At 43.1% G+C, this 8,374-nt stretch overlaps 1 long non-coding RNA gene across 1 annotated transcript; it reads left to right on the top strand.

The window, feature by feature from the left end:
* The first annotated feature begins 5,194 nt into the window (after nucleotides 1-5,194).
* On the top strand, nucleotides 5,195-6,323 carry LOC142483970 (uncharacterized). The gene is made up of 2 exons (XR_012797517.1): nucleotides 5,195-5,431; nucleotides 6,075-6,323. It is a non-coding gene; the product is annotated as an uncharacterized LOC142483970 (long non-coding RNA).
* Nucleotides 6,324-8,374: the final 2,051 nt, after the last annotated feature.

Genomic DNA, 8,374 nt, shown 5'->3' with positions numbered 1-8,374 from the left:
ATATATATATATATATATATATATATATATATATATATATATATATATATATATATATATATATATATATATATATATAGTGACAGAGTCACTGACTCAGTAGGCTGGAATAGTGAATGGAGAGACGCTGCAGCCAGTTCACAGAGTGTTACAGTAATCTCCTCAGACAGAAGGAAGCACACCTGCAGCCTAATTAAGCAGGAGGCCTGAGAGACTGCAGGTTTAAAAGCAGGAAGTGACACACACACAGAGAGCTTGTTTTTCCACAGGAAGGTGGAGAGAACTCTCCCGGCTGGAAGCCGTTGCTGTTGCTCTGGTCCCCAGTCCTGCGAGGAGCAAGGCTGCTGGGACAAGCTGGGACCCCAATCCAGGGTAAAGATACAGATTGCTGCGAGGCTGGACACAGCTTGCTCCCCCGGGACCGTGTTCCTGTTTGCGGTTGGAGCTGCATTACAGATAAGACTTTATTATTATGCTTATTGGTTATCGTGTGTGTAGCATGTTTTGGGCATGACCAGATTAGCTGGCTGTCCGGTTAGTAAGGGCTCAAGAAGTGAGTTAGTGTCCCTAACGGGACTAGGCTTTAATTTGCAAGAAAGTAGTTTCTTAAACGGACAGTGCACCCGTACTTATTTTGGTTGTGGCTAATAAACCACTAGTGTTTAAAGTTTCCCATCGTGTCAAGCGTCTTACTGACCCCGCCGCGAGGCCGTCCTGCCACAGGTGGTGTCAGAAGTGGGATGTTATGCCTCTGGGGGTCAGTAGATGAAGATGTGTTGAGACACTGAACTCAAGCGGAAAAAAAAAAAAAAAAAATGATTTTCGCTGAAGCATGGAAGTTACTGCTAGCAAGCGCTGAGTGTAAATTTTGCCCCGTCTGGTATGAAAGGATTGCTGTGTAAAGCTAATGCTTTTATCTGAAGCGAGTGCATTTGCAGCAAGCAAGTGCTGTGAGTAAAGTTTGCCCTGTCTGGTAAAAAAAAAAGAAAGTGAAAATGGAATTTGGCATATATATATATGCAAATATAACTGTATGCTCATCTGTATGTCTTAGGCAGGTCTGCAACCCCGCCTTTCCCCATTATCACCCAGCATACAGCACTTCCACTGCAGCAAGGGATTCTGGGAAATGACATGCAAATGAGCACACAGTGTCACTTTTTGCCTCAATAACCATTTTTAACATGGTTCCCTATAGGCTTAAGCTTGCTGCATGGTCACAGCTTTGAGCACAGCCAGGGTTAAGGTGCATACCCAGAAAACCACCCACAGACAGCTGTTTCGACCTTGATGGGTCTCATCAGTGTGGGGTTGATTTTACTGGGAATGCAAGAGAGGCTATGGGATAGGCTAAACCATAATACTGAGTTAAGTTATGGTGAGTAAAAAAAGTGACAAAAACCCTCCACAGGAAAGCAAATATGCAAATATAGCTGTATGCTCATCTGCATGTCTTAGGCAGGTCTGCAACCCCGCCTTTCCCCATTTAAAACTTTTTATCTTGTGAGTGCGATTTCCCCCCCCCCCCCCCTTCCATCCCTTCCCCTATTTTATAATAAACCACGCAGTATTATGCTATGGGGCGTGCGCTCTCTCTCTTTTTATACCAAAGGAGATACCCTTTGTATCCCCCTGAGGAAGGTCCCATTCTGTAGGACCGAAACGTTGGGTTTCTGGATGTATTTTTGCTTTCACTAATACACTTTGATTTTCAACATTGAGTGCTGTCTCTTGTTTACCAATCCTTGGAACGGTAACGTATAACTACATTCTCTATATGGGACGTGCACCTGTGGCTTACCAGCACCTATTGGAGTGCCAACTGCCTTATCTGACTATATATATATATATATATATATATATATATTTGCATGATGAAGCCACTGTACAAATTCATGGGTGAAGGGTGGGTATCGGACCAGTGTGGCTTAACCCCTTAATTACCTTTGCGGTTATTATCCGATAAGGTGTTTAAGGGGTTCATTGATATCTGAATGTACTTGCAATGTATTGGCTTTGTATTTGCTATGTATTTTGTGGGCAAGACAAGGATGTTGCTGGCGACGGAGACTTCTTATTGATGAGGTCAGTAGTACTTTATTTATTTGAATATGCTAGTTAATGTTTTTATTAATGGGCCATTAATCTATTTTCCATATCTGGATAATAGTTATTTTGCACATTATTGTACTGTAGGTGTTGGGGGGGGGGGTGTATGTATTGAATGTATAGTCCAAGTTAATTTTTTTTACATTCAGGGTTTGTTCCGTGGTTCTGCGTGGGACCTCTGGAGACCACCTGCGGGTCTCCTCTGGTATCTCACGGGTATCAGGCTGGTGGTTCCACGGGTGACACATGCGGGGATGAAGCGGTGGCCTCACATCTGTGGGGGCACCGCCGACCCATAGGTGTGGGTATGAAGATGTGTGGTCCCACTTCTCACAACCGCGGACCCGTAGTGAGCACTCGTGAGTTCCCGAGACCCCCGTGGGAACCACCCGAGGCCCCGCAGACACCTTTGGGTCTGACCCGGGGCTCCCAGACATCCTTGAGCCTACCGTGGGGACCCAATTGTGGCCCACGGTGACCCAAGGAGACCACTTGGGGTCCATGGTGCTGGCGGGACCCACCAGCAGGCCTCCAGAACCTGTTTGAAAAGGGCTGCTGGTACCCTGTAGGTCTGTCAGGTGCCCCGCCAGCCCACCGGGGACTCGCGTGGGGCTGCGTTATGAACCCTGTTTGTAAAAGGATAAATCTTGTATTTATGGGGGTGCACAGAGGGTGGGTAATGTATTTAATAAATATAATGATGCTTTTTGTGGGGCTGTGTATTATTTTTATTGTGGGTACGGGGGTGGGGGAGGGGGTTATTTTCCCCAACGGTATGTTCGTAGGCCTCCCTTGTCGGTAGTGGGTGATGGTGGTTAGGCCTCACGGGGTGGGGGGTTAGTGTGGGGGGGTATGTAGGCGTCCCGAGTGGTGGGTTAGGGTGGGTTAACCCCTTAATGACTGTAGCGGTTAATAACCGCTATGGTGATTAAGGGGTTAAGGGACATTACTTTGGATGTTTTAATTTTTGTCTCTATTTTGCAGCAGCGGAGGGGCCATAGGCAGGATTGGGAGGTGGAAGGGGGGGCAACGGTATGTGGGTAGGCCTCCCTTGTGGGTAGTGGGTGAGGGTGGTTAGGCCTCACGGGGTGGGCCATTGGCTGTGAGGCGCTGCATTATACTGTATGCACATCGGGATCCCCCTCCCCATATTTACATAAACTGCACTCACAGGAACACAGGCAGGGATATTTAACAGACACATTAGGGGGAGGGGGCCTTACACAGATTACAGTCAAGGAGGTGGGGTTATAACCAAAAGGGAACAGTTATGTTAAAAACCTGTGTATTCTTCTTATCCATTAACAAGTACATAGAGGCGGCATACCAGGGAATGGGGTGCACCTTTAACTCCTTCACTGCAAGAAGGTCATGTAATCTATGACTTTGCATAAAGAATAGAGCCGACCAAATGTGTACACACCTACACACCTACACACACAGCTAAGAGGGGGCTCCTCGGCTGTAACCCCCCGATGTATACCTCTACGCCCGGTCACCTTCAACACCCCCCCAAACTGTAACTTCACCAGTGTTGGGGGGTTAGTGTGGGAGGGTATGTAGGCATCCCGAGTGGTGGGTGAGGGTGGGTTAACCCCTTAATGACTGTAGCGGTTAATAACCGCTATGGTGATTAAGGGGTTAGGGGACATTACTTTGGATGTTTTAATTTTTGTGTCTGTTTTGCAGCAGCAGAGGGAGCATGAACAGGATGGAAGGGTGGGGGGGGGGGCAACGGTATGTGGGTAGGCCTCCCTTGTGGGTAGTGGGTGAGGGTGGTTAGGCCTCACGGGGTGGGCCATTGGCAGTGAAGCGCTGCATTATATGCACATCGGGATCCCCCTCCCCCTCCCCACATTTACATAAACTGCACTCACAGGAACACAGGCAGGGAGATTTAACAGACAAATTAGGGGGAGGGGGCCTTACACAGATTACAGTCAAGGAGGTGGGTTTATAACCAAAAGGGAACAGTTATGTTAAAAATATGTATTTAATGTATTTATTGTTTATGTATTTTAAAGACACAGGGGGTGTATGTTGTTTATTGCAATGTTTATTGATGGCAAATGTCCCCAATAAACATGCTATTCTGCCTTAACCCTTCATTGCCTTAGCGGCTATCAGCTATGGTAATGAAGCAGCATTTCTGTATTTTAATAATATTGTGCAGGATCAGGGGGTCCCCTGAGCTGAACCGCATTGATTTGTGGCTCAGGGAACCCCCGGCTCACTGTACAATATTATTAAAAATACATTCATGCTGCTTCGTTACGATAGCACATAGCCGCAAAGGTAAGGAATGATTGTTTATTGATATGGGTGTTTTATTCATACTGTAGATGTGCAGAGGGTCTCCGGAGCGGAACCGCTTTGGTTTTAGGTCCGGGGACCCCCTGCTTCCCGAGATACAGGCCCCTTTAGGGGGTGCCGGTATCCCTCTGCTTTGTTTACATTCCGCGGTCACGTGATCGGGACCTTTAAATGCAGAGGGATACCGGCACCCCATAAAGGGGCCTGTATTTCGGGAAGCAGGGGTCCCCGGACCTGAAACCAATGCGGTTCAGCTCCGGAGACCCTCTGCACATGTACACTAGGAGTAAAAATGTATTTGAAATAATTTTTAATGTGCCGATGTTTGCGCAGAGAGAGCAGCGGATCTCTCTCTGCTTCAAACACATCTCGCCAGGGGACGGCTTCTCGACTTCAAAGACAACAGCTCGCAAACGCCCCCATGAGTTTTTACACGGCATTGCAGTATTGCAGACAGCGAGAATAAAATGCTTAAATCACAGCCGCGAAAATAACGCAATTCATCCCGGGCGAAAACGACACAAAACCGCACATAACCGGGATAATCTGCAATTCGCGGAGCTAACCGAGTTAGAATAAAGGCGGCCGCCACTGTATTTACTGTAGATAAGGTAGGCTGTTAAGTGTTTGAAGCCAGTGGACAGTGTCAAAGAAAGGTGGGGAGGGAAAGGGATGCTGGGGGGAAGAGAAAGTGTGGATAAGAACTGGACTAACACGGCTATTTTCTGCTTTATATATATATATATATATATAAAATCAAAAGTGTATAGGTTTGATGCTGGCAAAAATGCACAATATAATTGAGCAAATGTTATCTCGATACATGTACCTGTTGGGCTTTCAGTCAATACTGTGTTCTCTCAGGATTCAATTGCTGTTTTATTTGCAGCGGATGCATTGCTGTGTCGTAAATTGGAGTGCTCTGGAGACGACCCGTGCACCTCCGGATTTGAATTCTGCCGTTCTGGTGACAATAATTGTTTTATTAAGAATACGTATGTCCCCAAGTGTAAGTTACTTGAAATAACAAGTGATCCTAAAATAGTGTCATTGTTTATCAAAAACCAATCCATAAGTATCGAAGAACCTTTAAATGATGTATTACCAGCAGAAAGAAAGAGGCAGAGGTAACACTTTACAAAGCATTAAGGAAATCGCACCTGCTGGGCCCAGTTCTGGAAGCCTCATCTCCAAAATACTGAATTCAGATGTTCTAAATGAACGTATCAGATATGGTGCAGGATTTACTTTTAAACCGCAATCCACCCATAAGTGCAAAGTTAGTTTCTACCTGTAGCTGAATGGAACTATAGGGATCCCTCGGTAAATCTATTGCTCCCGATTTATTCAAGGAAAAGCTCCCATAGTTTTTTGGGGGATTCCATTTGTTTAATGAAAATAATGATAATAAAACAGAAAGGCTGTGTTTTTATTCACTAGTTTTGCCCGACCGATGGCAGCCGGGACACTTAAGTAAATAAACCATTATGTGACTTCCAGCGCGGGAAGGAACCTCAGGGCATAACAAAGTTTAGTAAATATGTGATTTTTAAAAATATGAGAACCCGCAAATTTAATGACTCCCATCTCTGTTATAATGTTATAATGTTGTTATACTATACCTGTCAATAAATGACATCTTTTTATTCTAGTTAAGTTGCTAGCTGGATGCATTACTGAGACAGCCTGCACGAAAATGAGCAGTTTCGCACGTTCAACTCGATGCTGCGCAACGGATTTGTGTAACACACCTAAAAGGAAAGTGCCAACTGCTGCAGTATATCAGAAAAGTGGGCAGACAATGTTGGCCAAGTGATTCCTATCTACTGTCACATTTTGAAATCTAAATTTCATTGCTTTAAAAAAGAAAATCAATAAATCTAAATTACTGAAATATTTAATTTTTTATGTATTTGTCTTTATTCTTTTTCTCTTGCCATTAATAATATAATTGTAATAAGTATTGCTAACAGCGTATGTAATATTTCTAAAAATAGTATAAATTATTCTTTTTTAGCTAAACTCATACGGTTACAAATTGCATTGTATATTTGATAAACATGGGAATAATATTTCCGTATATATATATATATATATATATATATATATATGCAACTGTTCGGGACACTTAGCAGTGGCCTAAACAGAGATCGAAATTTTATGAGTCATTACTGACACTAGCGAACTCTCTTCCCATGAGCGCTAAAGGCCATGTCTGTACATACTGTGCTATATGTATGCACACACAGCTGTCTCTCACACATACTAATACTCCTTATTTTTCCATCCATATACACCAATAGGGACCACATAGTATCCACACACACTTTTAGTTGTGCTACAAACTCTCACATTTCCACACCCACCCACACCATTTATATCCCTCTCACTCCACACACACCTTGTGTAGAGCACTGTTTATACTTGGGCTCTCCATTCATTTTTATTCACACTGATACACATACACACTCTTTCTTCACTTGCTTTCAGTTACCCTTTGACACCTCTAGCCATAAAACACATCCACACGGGGGAAGGAGAAGCACAGATAACATTCCAAGAGACACTGTTTTTAAGTTATCCTTGCTTCATTCATTGTAACATCGCCGGAAGAAGAGATCAGTGTATCTCGAAAGCTCGCACAAATAAAAGCATTTCGTTAGCCACAGAACGGTATCATCTATTTATTTTTTGATTATTGAAGCTCGGCTAACACGGTACTGATACCTCTACATGTACTGTATATATGTATATATGTGTATATATATATATATATATATATATATATATATTGTGACAAACGGCTTACTCCGGGGCTCCGTCGTTTGTCCGGGACTGTTTAGAACACGGTCTTTTAGGGTAGGTTAAATGATGAGGCGTCACGTACTGTTCCTTTAAACAGGCTATGCCTGGTTTATTCAGTCCCAGGCACTGAGACTGCCACAGTGCATACAACAGAAAACAGATCAAAACAAAAGCTGCTCACCTGAGCGATAACTTAACTTAGATATCCCTGACTCAGGGTTGGAAGTGGCTTTTCCACTTCCAACATCAAAACACGGTACTTTTGCAGTCTTACACAAATGAACAGAAAGATTGAACCTGTTTGGGGAAGAGGCTTCCCCCCTCTGTAGTTCAGCAGCCTTCCAGCCTCCTGGCTCTTGTGGGGAGACCAGAGCAAACAGGAAATCAGTCTTTCATACCTGATTCCTAATTAGCATGACAGGTGACAGAAATCAGGCAGCAGACAAACTCTGGTCTGGATCTCTCATCCCTCAGTTCCAGCGCTTGCCAAACTGTGGGATGGAGTGTATGTATTATAAGGCTGCACTCCCAGGCCAAACAGGATAGAAACTGTCTAGTATCCTGGGAGCCCTATATACGGAATTTATTACCATCCCCTGGTTTCTGTCACAATATATATATATATATATATATATATATATATATATATATATATATATATATAAAAATAAAAAATAGAGTTGAGGACACTTCCAAAGCCTCTTCATTCATATCAGGGAATGTCTATTCACAAATGATTATCAGTTTGTGAATGAGTATATTCACTAAATGATGCATTTATATGCTATTCAGTAAGATATGTGTGACATTTTCACTAACCAGGTACAGTAACATTTGTCAAACATTAAAATGCAATGTTATGGTCAGATAATCCTACATTTAGGTACAAAAAATGCTGCAATTGTTATAAAATTCTGGAAAAAAGTCACATAATTTTGTTAAAACTGGCATTATTCTTGCAAAAAAAAAATCTAACTTTAAAATTTTTCAGGGTATTATTATTCTACGATAACAACAATATACTAGCTGTCATTTTAGTTCATATGTTAAAAGTAGGGTAGAAATTTGTCCATCTAGGAATGATAATGAATTTCCTTGTTTGGGGATGCACTTAACATCCTGCTAATCATAGCAGTGACGTCTGCAC

Source organism: Ascaphus truei, unplaced genomic scaffold, assembly GCF_040206685.1.
Source record: "Ascaphus truei isolate aAscTru1 unplaced genomic scaffold, aAscTru1.hap1 HAP1_SCAFFOLD_408, whole genome shotgun sequence".
NCBI lineage: Eukaryota > Metazoa > Chordata > Amphibia > Anura > Ascaphidae > Ascaphus > Ascaphus truei.
This window is presented reverse-complemented; position numbering and strand designations above follow the sequence as displayed.